Genomic DNA, 12,321 nt, shown 5'->3' on the forward strand with positions numbered 1-12,321 from the left:
GATTCTGACACGGAAGAATACTACATGGGAGAACCGGCCCAGCTTTTCTGAATTATTTCAGAGTTGCTGTTATAATCAACAAGATTATGTTCTGCACGGTGTACAATCTGTCCTTCTGTAAGCAGGCAACCCATACCACAGTTGTAGAGATTTAGCTATCTTTAGGTATCATACCTCCGTGGGTCTGTGACAAAACGAAGGGCACCATTTGCAGCCAGAGTTTTCTTTAACCCTAGCATGGTTGCCTCTTCATATGGAAGGATAAAACTAGTGTAACTGTCGTCGGACTCTTCCTATGGTGGGGCCTGCTTAAGATCAAAGTAGAAAACATTAAATTCTGAGTATATTATCAAGGAGAAACTGTTTGATTTTCCTTCACAGGTGGTGTCCATCTTAGAAAACACTGTGGAGAGTATCTGCACCGCTCAGGAAAAATACTGAGAAATAAGACACATCTTTTATTTCATAATAATGTGATCCTTGAAAGGCTCTAAAATGTATGTCCTCTTGAAATGATTAAGAAATGCAAATTCATTTGCATTCATTTGCAAATTACTTAACAAGGCATTGGAGAGAGAAATACAAAGAAGCCCACACAGGAAGATGCCTTTTTATGCCTTTCAAGAGTAGGGTTCTTTGGGCATACAGTAAGTAGAAACCAAGTTGGCATAAGAGGCAGGTCACAGGAAAGGTTCAGGGGGGCTAAATGATGACTCATTTCCTGAAGTGTGAGAGGAAGAGGTAATTTGAGATAGTTTCATTAGAGCTGCATGAAGAAAGCGAACAAGGGATTTTCCAGGGACTGAAAGAAATGGCTGCAGTGCCATTACAGGAAGGACCTAAAGACACACCAACTTTCACCCTTGCAGTCATTTCCTAGACATGCCATTTACCCACAATTTCATCAGCATAGTCTATTGTGAATTTTTTTTGTTGATAAGGATCTCACCATTTAGCCTAGTTTGACACTGAGCTGAGGGTCCTCCATCTTCAGCTCCCCATGTACCAAGATTACAGACATCAAATGTTGTACTTTTATCCACCTATTAGGTAAAAATGAGCAACTCATTGAGTTTTCATTTATTTCACATTATAAGTGAGATTGCACATCTTTTTCACACTATGATACTGATACATCTAATTCTACTGCCATTGAAGAAAGTCAATGAACAGAGAAATAGAGTAAGAAGAGGAGAGCTAAACACCTGTCTTCAAAGAAACATCTCTTGTGACAACTGTAAGTGAAGTGATTAAATGGTAATTTTAAGGACTTTTCTTTTAGCCTCAGATGAGTGGGTACCAGTGTAAGCAATTAATCCTACAGTGGTACATCTTTTGATAATTTTGTGGAAGTTAACTGACAGTCACCAGACATTTTGTGTTCTGTATACCAGATGGCTGGTTATGAGGTCTTGGGTCAATGTTTTCCTTGTTTCTATTTCCTGAAGTAGCTGATGTTCCAGTCAATCATATTAATCACCTAGGTGGTTTCTTTTTTTTTTAATTTTTGAATGCCAGGAAAAGAGAAAAAGAAAGAATAAAGAAAGAAAGCTTCACAAAGGAGAATTTGCAGTGGTAATATATTTAAGACCCAAGACCCGTTCATATTTCCTTTCTGTCACCTGTCCATTTATATTCTTTTTTTTCCCATTTATATTCTTATACGCTCATGTTTTTTCTTGTTTGCGGCAATATGCTGTGTATTTTAGTGATTCTGTTTTTGCTTATAATCTAAACTTCAAATTTCCCTGCCAACGTGTCACTTATTTCTAGCTTTTCTTACAGATTTTCATATTTTGTTCTTGGAGGGGAGTAACCAAACTGGGGCCTTGCTGATAGTTAAGGAACACAATGGAGGCATTGTGTCAATGCTGAGTTGCCTTACTTTAGGTTTCTCTTATGTAAGTGAGAAATGAAATTATTTTGTTTCAGACACTGTTACTATTATTTTTTTCTGTTAAGTGAAGCTAAATGAGAAGGGGCAAGAGAGACATGTGTAGATGAAAGCATGAAGATATACTTTTATCTTACTTTAGGACACTTGCCTTCTGCTGCATGTGTTGAACTCAACTGGTCATCAAGGTAGAAAAGTATGCAAGGTTTTAGCCTTTCTCCTGTAGTTCTTTGCTCATACCCACATGTTCTCCAGGAGCTTTTCTTACTTAAAAAAAAAAAAAAAGATTAAGATAGACTTTGGTAATACTGGGTGTTACCTTTTTCAGGCCTTATTGCTAAACTTTGATGATAGTTGCCCATTTACGTATACATTTATGTTGGAATGGGCCCAAGTTTTTAAGTTTTCCTTACTAGCTCATTTTCCTGAAGGAGCTAGACTGTCTATTTTCACATGGTACTAATGTCTTTTGTAAAGGATTTTTCATTCAAGACTAGTTATGCTGATGATTAAGACCCATAATTCTGCTCTACAGCAATGAGGACCTGTGGCTATCTCTAAGAGTTGAGAACTGTAATATTAAAGTCTAAGTTTCTTGGTAGGCATCCACAGTTCACTGAGACAAGTAGTATTTACGGAAGACACATTGAGAGACAATGAAGCCCTTGCTTTTGTTAGGCATTCCAAGTTCATTTTAACTTAGATATTGCCATAGGACTGTTCACTCAGGTTCTTTTGTTTTGTTTCCTTGTGCAACAGCTTTTTTTAAATTTTTTTTAAATTTTTTATTTAATTTCTGTTAATTACACTTTATTCCTTTTGTATCTCCCCAAAAGCCCCTCCCTCCTCCCCTCCTGGTCACACCCTCCCCCCCTTTCTGCATGCATGCCTCTCCCCAAGTCCACTGATAGGGGAGGTCCTCCTCTCCTTCTTTCTGATTTTCTTTTTTTTTGTTCTTCTCAATACAGTTTATTCAGGAACCCTGAACAATTCTCTGACCCTGGGGAAAGCCAGCCCACAGCTTAAATAGCTTTTACTCAAGCACAGCTATAACTGAGTAAAAACATCTCACTATAGCATCTTCCTACATTTAAAGACATTAAATGGAACTCCTCTTTGAACTTGTAATAACTACCCAACATGTCTTTGGGTAAATTCTTCATTATAATATACATATTTTTTTTTAGATGTTGCATTTTTGTATTACATGTGGTTTACTAAATGTCATGACATTTTCCTCAAAAGAAGCAAAATAAAAATCAACAACTTGATCACACTATACCTTTCTATTTGTCAACAACTGGATATGTTAGTGCTGTCTCCAAAACAGCCCACAGGTACTTCGTCCTTTGTTCTCTGTAGCTATTCTTTATTTAACAAGCTCCCCATTACTTTAAAAATATTAAAGAAAAATTAGTTATGTGTACCTGTGTGTGAGTGTGAACACAGTGCCCAAAGAGGCTAGATTCCATGTGGAACTGGAGTTACAGGTGTTTGTAATCACCCGGTGTGGATACGGGGAAGTGAGCTAAGGTCTTCTGTAAGAAGAGTATGCACTCTTAAGTGCTGAGTCATTCTTCCAGCCCCCATGAACCTTCCTCATTCACAGTCATCTTATTTCTTAATTTTTTATTAGATTTATTCATTTTATTTATATGTGAGTGTTTTGTCTACATGTATGTATGTATGTGCGCATGTGCTCTACTTGCATGTTTGGTGCTCATGGGTGTCAGAAGAGAGCGCCAGATTCTCTGGAACTTGAGTAACAGATGGATATAAGCTGCCATGTGGGTACTGTGAGCTGAACCTGAGTCCTCTGTAAGGGCCACAGTGTTCCTTACTGCTGAGCCCATTTCTATTTTCTCAAATGTTATTTCAAACTATATTTTATTGACCAATGTTGCACAAGGCCAATTAGACTATTTGAGCATTTCAGAAAGATAAAACCTTACATGTTTGACTTTTGGCCTAGATTTTACTGCATTTTAAGTTTGGGTGGGCATTGCCAACTCACTGTCCAGAGGAATAGCATTATTTTATTTCTCTTGATATTTTTTTCTGTTGCTTTTTATAAGTGAGTCCCTGAAAATATGAACTTATTTCATGTCACTTAAATTCTATCCAGAGATGGTCAACTTTGCCCTCAGGAAACAAAATTGAAAAGATGTAAATTATGACCAGAATGCATGTGTTTTTTATTTTTATATTTTTAAGTGGGTGATTTTGCTTATTGTGGTCTTTTGTTCATATTTCTTTGCCTACCTTTAGAAAAGTGAGGAAGTGTGAATGAATCAGGCAGAAACAGCCAGAAAGGCAGTTAACTAATGATAATCGTGTCTTGCCTCGGGGTCCATCATGTTGTCTGGATGTCTTTAGGAGACTGCCTATTATCCTTCTGTGGCTCTCACAGGAGAGGAGGGTGGGGAGGGAAAGGGAGCTGGAAGTGTGGTGTCTAAAAGTGGAAACTTAAACACACCCTTGGCTGAAAAATACCTTCCAAACTACAATTTACTCTTGACCAAAAAAAAAAAAAAAAAAAAAAAAAAAAAAAAAAACAACAACAACAAAACTTAGAAAAGTATCTTCAAACTTATTTTCATGAGAGACCCTGATGAGAAAGAATAAAAAGGCAACGTATAAGCAATGCCATATATGTTGTTTGGCAAGAGCTGTGAAGATTCCACTAGCTCAGAAGATGGCTCAACATAAAGACCCCAGTTTAGATGTTCCAGCACCAACATGAAAATGCCACACCCATTTATTTGTGACTCCAGAAGACGGTAGAGACACTCCCCATAGGCTCTCTGGTCAAATTCAGGTTGGATTACCTTTCTCAGTAAGGTGGATGGGTGGGCTCAGATGCTAGAGTGCTTGCCTAACTTGCACAAAGACTTGAATCCAATGGCCAACACTATAAGCTGACAGTGCTGGTATGTGCCTGGAATCTTAGCACGGAGCTACAGAAGCAGTAGGGTTAGAAGTCTCAGGTCATTCTAGACAACATAATGAGTTCAAGGCCAACCTGCGTGTAATACATGAGATAAAGAAGGAGGAGGAGGTGGAGAGTAATGGGAAAGACATTCAAAATCCAACCCTGGCTTCCACATATCCATGGAGAGATAGATAGATGATAGATAGATAGATAGATAGATAGATAGATAGATAGATCATACATACACGTATGCATGCATACATACGTACATAGACAGAGAAATAGATAGACAGAGCTTTTTAAAAGTACCTGGTTTCATATACAGAACTGCCAGCATGGCAGTCTCCATATGGTTCTACACCCATTTCTGTCCTTGTGACTTTACCTGTGAGGATAATTATTTTTTTCTCCATGTGAAAATAGCATGGCAGAGTTCTTAAGTGTTTTTCTCTGGAACCTCACAGTAAAACTGTGACCAAGACAGAAAGAGGGCATGAAGAGGTGGATACTGCCAGTCTCTATTAGAGGGTGCAGAATTCTGTCCTTGCTCTCACTCTGAGAAGCCTGAACTTTCTGTTTTGCACTTAAGGCTCCTGCTTACACAAAGAGTTCCCGATTACACAAATATTTATTTTCATGTTAGCCATAGAATCTGAATCCTAATACAACAAAATGCTTATTTTGGAAATATACACTCCTTTTTCAACATAGACTTGAGTTTATTTGAACTTGCAGGTCTGGAAGGATAAGAGTCCATGATGACAGAACAGAGGCATGGCAGCTGGAGCTGGAACCTAAGAGCTACATTTTGAACCAGACCTGGAAAGAAAAATCCTCAACTTCATATGGAATAACAAGAAACCCAGAATTCCTAAAACAATCCTCTACAATAAAAGATCTTCTGGAAGTATCTCCATCCCTGATCTCAAGCTGTACTACAGAGTAAGAGTTATAAAAACTGCATGGTACTGGCATATAAACAGAATGGTGGATCAATGGAACCAAATAGAAGACCCAGAAATAAACCCACAAACTTATGGACACTTGATCTTTGACAAAGATGTCAAAACCATACAATGGAAAAAAGATAGCATCTTCAACAAATGGTGCTGGTCTAACTGGATGTCTACATGTAGGAAAGTGCAAATAGATCTATACTTATCACCCTGTACAAAACTAAAGTCCAAGTGGATCAAAGACCTCAACATAAAACCCAACACATTAAATCTGTTAGAAGAAAAAGTGGGAAAGAGCCTTGAACTCATTGGTACAGGAGACAACTTCCTGAACAGAACACCAACAGCACAGGCTTTAAGAGCAACAATTAATAAATGGGACCTCATGAAACTGAAAAGCTTCTGCAAAGCAAAGGACACCGTCATCAAAACAAAATGACTGCCTACAGATTGGGAAAGAATCTTCACCAACCCTTTTTCTGACAGAGGGTTAATATCCAGTATATATAAAGAACTAAAAAAGCTGAAAAGCAGCAAACCAAGTAATCCAATTAAAAAATGGGGAACAGAGATAAACAGAGAATTCTCTGTAGAGAAATATCGAATGGTAGAGAAACACTCAACGAAATGCTCAATGTCATTAGCCATTAGGGAAATGCAAGTCAAAACGACCCTGAGATTTCACCTTACACCCATCAGAATGGCCAAGATGAAAAACTCAAGTGACAACACATGCTGGAGAGGCTGTGGAGAAAGGGGAACCCTCCTCCACTGCTGGTGGGAATGTAAACTTGTACAACCACTCTGGAAATCAATCTGGTGCTTTCTCAGACAGATAGGAATAGCACTCCCTCAAGATCCAGCCATACCACTCCTAGGCATATATCCAAAAGAGGCTCAAGTACACAAAAGGACATTTGCTGAACCATGTTTGTAGCAGCTTTATTTGTAATAGCCAGAAGCTGGAAACAGCCTAGATGCCCCTCAACTGAAGAATGGATGCAGAAATTGTGGTACATCTACACAATGGAATATTACTCAGCAATGAAAAATAAGGATATCATGAAATTTGCAGGTAAATGGTGGGACCTCGAAAGGATCATCCTGAGTGAGCTGTCCCAGAAGCAGAAAATGCACACGATATATACTCATTCATATAGACATGTAATATATGATGAACCCACTGAAATCTGTACATCTAAAGAAACTAATCAAGAGAGAGGACCCTGACTAAAATGCTCAATCCCCATCCGGAAAGGCAAAGAGGAAGGACATCATCGGAGGAAGAAAACAGGAAACAGGCTGGGAACCTGCCACAGAGGGCCTCTAAAAGGCTCTGCCCTGCAGACTATCAAAGCAGACGCTGAGACTTATGGCCAACTGTTGGGCAGTGTGCATGGAATCTTAGGTAAGAAGTGGGAAATAGTAAGAGCTAGAGAGGACAGGAACTCCACAAGGAGAGCAACAGAACCAGAAATCTGAACACAGGGGTGTTCCCAGAGACTCATACTTCAACCAAGTACCATGCATGGAGATAACCTAGAACCCGTGCACAGATGTAGCCCATGGCAGTTCAGTGTCCAAGTGGGTTCCATAGTAATGGGAAGAGGGACTGCCTCTGACGTAATCTGATTGGCCTGCTCTTTGATCACCTCCCCCTGAAGGGGGAGCAGCCTTACCAGGCCACAGAAGATGACAATGAAGCCACTCCTGATGTGATCTGATAGACTAAGATCAGAAGGAAGGAAAGGAGGACCTCCTCTATCAGTGGACTTGGGGAGGGGCATGCATGAAGAAGGGGGAGGGAAGGTGAGATCAGGAGGGGAGGAGGGAAGGGCTTATGGGGGGATACAAAGTGAATAAAATGTAATTAATAAAAAATAAAAAAAAAACAGACGGGATTTGAAATCTGAAAGCCCACTCCCAGTGACATAATCCTCCAACAAAGTACACCTCCTAAGCCTCCCTGCCAAAGCACTACCCACTGTGGATCCAGTGACATAGTCCTCCAACAAAGACATCCCCTAAGCCTCCCCCTAAAGCACTACCCACTAGCGACCCAGTGCTCAAATGTTCAAGACAGAGGAGGCTGGATTTCACTCAAACAATCACAAGGTGGAAGGAGAGAATACTCCACAAAGTTGTTCTCTGTTCAAAATTGTTCACATGTGCACCATGGCATGCATGCCCCCTTCCACAGTAATAATAATAATAATAATAATTATTATTATTATAAATTAAGAATGATTAAATAAATGAATGAAAAGATATAACCTTCCTCAACATCAATTTTGATGGTGGACAAATTTATCGGCATTTTTAATGCACAATATTTTCATCTAGAAGCAATTGCTTCAGATTTCATGAGCCACTGGCTCTCAGTAGTGACAGAATTCCCTGAGAGGTTTGTTAAAACAGAGGTGGTTGACCACACCCTCAGCCATTAGATCTGTTAGTTAGAGGATGAACAATCTACTTCTTCTCTTTTGTCCTTCCTTCCTTCTTTTCCCTCCTCCCTCTCCCCTCTTCTCATTCTTTAAAACAGGGTTTTAAAAACCCAGGCTGACCTGAAACTCACACACCTGAACTCGTAACCCTGTTTCTATTCTTACAGATGGAGTTTTCCCTGATTTTATAGAGGGCTGGGGATTGAACCCATGGATGCAGAAAAAGAGCATTATGTGTGTGTTGGAAACTGGCGCCAAGTGTTGCTGGCATTTGTACCAAGGCTTCAGATTCTCTTTTTGATATCTAGCAATGTAATTGTATAAATTTAAAAAATATGTAATAATTACAAGTACATATTTGGGTTATGAAAAAGTTTTGTCTAGCTTTATTATAGAATTTTCCTCTTTACAATAAAATCTTTGCTTGGATTATGTACTTCCCCCATAATATGTATATGGGCTTTTTTTTTGGTTGTCTGTATGTATATTTGTGAAGTCTAAATCTGGGAAATGAATCACCAGGGACTGGAGTTATTGACAGTTGTGAGTGGCTATGTACCAGTTGGGAATCAAACTCAGATCCTCTAGAAGAGCAGCAGGTGTTCTTAATCTCTGAGCCATCATTCTAGTCCCCATATATGTGTGTGTGTGTGTGTGTGTGTGTGTACTTATTTTTGAAAGGAAGATATTTTGGAGGAAGATTTACTGTCTATGAAGATGCAATATGATCTGAGTAATAGTGAGTTTTAATTTCTTCAATCATTTTTTCTTTTTTTATTATTTTTATTAATTACACTTTATTAACTTTGTATCCCCTCATCTTCAATCATTTTTATCACTTAATTGAACAATCAACAAATCAACACCTACTTATTGAGCCAGTTAAAACAAGGTACTGTATTACCATATATATTTTGTTATAAGTAACAAAATTTATTTTTCACAGTTCTAGAGTCGAGAAACTGAGATCGGGACGGTATCATGGTTGAGTTCTGAGAGTCCTAGAGTTCCCCCGAAGTGTGCTCTAAGGGCACTGTGGGCCTTCATGGTGCTTGCTCCATCCTAATCACTTTTATCATATTTATGTCACTACTTCCTAAATGGTGTCACATGTCTTCTGGGTATGTCAGTGAAATAGGAAGACTCTGCACGACCTTACAGAGCTAGCAAGTGAAAAGGTCAAGGGAAGGGGTGATCTGCATGAACAAGCAAACACACACTGCTTCGTTCAATGTTTTCCTCTCTGAGACAGTTGGCTCTCTCCTACTGGAAGCCATATCTGTTTTGACCAATGGCTCTATTTTTGTGCGGAGCATACCGTGTTTGATATTTTAGTTAAGAGATATAATTTCTGTCCTTACCACCCCATACACTAGTTTCTTCTTACTACGCTGTCTTTTAAAATGTTTGGAAAAGCATTACTTCATAGAATTCTCAAACAGGAGAATTTTTTTAAATTTTGTTTTTTTTTTAATTTGATAAAAATAAAAGACAAATATCTTAGAAATTGCCACACTGTTACTCACTCCTACTTTCTTGAATTTCTAATAAGATTTCATCTCCTGATGAAAATGCATGCTGGTAGTCTTCACAATACATAGTTTTCCATCTCTCTAGGGTTTCCAAGTAGTCCTGCAGTGCCCGTATCTAAGGAAATGGACCAGTTGAGAAAGAACCTGCTGTGCAAGTCTGAGGACCAGTACTGGCACTCCAGTTCACTCCTCAGGAAAAGCCAGAGGTGGTGGCCTACTTCTTCAGTCTTAAGCCTGGAAAGATGAAGGGATCACATCTCTGGAGCTCACTGCTAATGCAGCTTACTTGAATCATTGAGCTCCAGGTTTAGTGAGAGGCCCTGTCTCAAAAAATAAGATGTAGGTATTTAAAGAAAACACCTAATATAGACCACTGCTCTCCACACACATATGCATGCATGCACCCTCACAAACACATGTACATCATAAACATCCATCACAAAATAATCATGTGATATTAAAGACTTCTTGACAATTTTAACTTTGGGAGACAATTCATAGGCTTTCATCCTTTGGGCACGTCGGTCAGTGAACTTGCTACAGCTGGGCATTCTCTAATATCTAAACCTCAAGTCTCAATGTGTTTAGTCTTAGCACCAGGTGGGCTGATGGAGATAGGGAACGTTATAGCATTGGTTACGCCGAGACATGTGAGCATTTCTTTTCTTACTTCCTCCACATGTTGTTCCCCTTCCCCTTTATCTTTCTAAATGTTTGGGAGAAGCCTTGCTTTAGAGGGTTCTCAAACAGGAAACAGTTTATTTAGTCAGAAAAATAGAAGAAAAAACACCGCCGGAACCGCCACCGCTTTGCCCATCCCTACTACCTTGAGTAAGATTCCCTCATCTCCTGAAGAACATATCCACTGACATCTGTGAGCGACCGCTTAGGTCTTTGTTGGAGGACAGAACATCCGCTAAGCCTTTTCTTCTGAAACAAAGAGGCTTGAACTCTTACTGGTCAAAGTCTCCTCCATCTTTGAGGATGAGGGGGCTGGTAATCCGCACACATGTGGTAATAGGCTAAGGGACTCCCTCTGGGCTTCACATGTTCTTCACATCTGACTTGTGTCTGCTTAGTGGCATTACTGTGATTCTCTATTTTTCTATCCCCTTCCCTAGAAAAATCTGCACTGTGTGTTGCTGCTGATTCTGAGATGTTCCAAGGATATGGAGATGGAAGCGTTTCAGTTTTATTCTTTCCCCTGCATGCTTGTCCATCAAGTAATAAACTAAATCTTAAGAGTGAGAAAAATGGTATTTGAGGGTAGCTGTTATAGCTGCTAGAACACTCTTCTTCCCCGTTTCCTTCCCCAAGTGGAAGCTCTTTCTCTCAAATATTGCTTCAATTACGAAACTAAAGGCAAAATAAAGATGAATGATAGTGACAAATCCTTAAAAGATCTTCCACTCTTTGCTAATTCAGAATAAGATGTAGCCATTCGCTTGAAAAAAAAAACACCCACTCAGCAGAATTTACTCCGGTTTTTCACCCTGTAATTCACTGCCTGTGATGGTTTAATAGCACAATATACTCTAGTTCACTGTCCTCATAAAACCTGCAGGCAGGGAAATAACTACACTCAGATACATTCTTATTCTGGGTGGAGAAATGAAATCTTGAAGCTGGGTCATGGAAGTGGAGCTGTGAAACTACAAAGGGAATTGTGTTTGTTGTGCATTTTTGCTAAGGTCAGGATCCTAGATACATGCTGGACATGCATAACTCCTGAGAGCCCGACACGCTGGTTCCCTCAACTGCTCTCAGATTTCTGTGGAAACATCCATTTATGTCAATTGTCCATGTCAAGTCGTACAGCATTACAAGACGTATGATCAAAGCGCTGATATTTCCAGAGCTTTCCTGAAGAGAACACTTTTCAATAACAGAAGTGTTAAACCCACAGTAAGTCTAAGCAGTATTTGTTTTCTGTTTTCAGAATAAACATTTTTCACTTTATTTGTAGTAAAAGGGGGAGAACAAAATCACTGACGTGTGCTTCACGTTTGGTAACAAATGGGAGTTTTAATGAGCTGGGTATAGGTTTGAGAATGGATAGCAGAGAATGCGGCACTTTCAATTAGCTACTACTTTTCAAAATAAAATAAGAAAACAAACATAATTTATAATCTGGCCCATTTAATTTCTCTTGACTATAATGTATAATTTCTTTCATAGGAGATATTCTGGTAGGTATGTTATTTATGAGGCAAGTTTGATATTTAAAATCCTAAACAATTTATACCAATTGCTTATATTAATTGTTTATAACCTAAATATAAGAGGTTATGAGAATAGTAGATTTTATAAGCCAATCCTATCCCTGAATATTGGAGCAAGTGATTAAGAATCTAAATGTTGGGTCGAGGGATGTATCTCAGTGGTATAACACTTTCTAGTAAGCATAAATCAACTTCAGATAACGTCACTACCACTAATAGAGATCTACACTGCCTGATTTCCTCTCCATGCTCTGTTGGTTGTTGTATAATATGGTCAATTCTGCTGTGGATATAAAAATGCTTTTGTTTTAATTCCAGGTGTGGGCTGTGGGACTGAT

Source organism: Meriones unguiculatus, chromosome 17, assembly GCF_030254825.1.
Source record: "Meriones unguiculatus strain TT.TT164.6M chromosome 17, Bangor_MerUng_6.1, whole genome shotgun sequence".
In the NCBI taxonomy this organism is placed as follows: Eukaryota; Metazoa; Chordata; class Mammalia; order Rodentia; family Muridae; genus Meriones; species Meriones unguiculatus.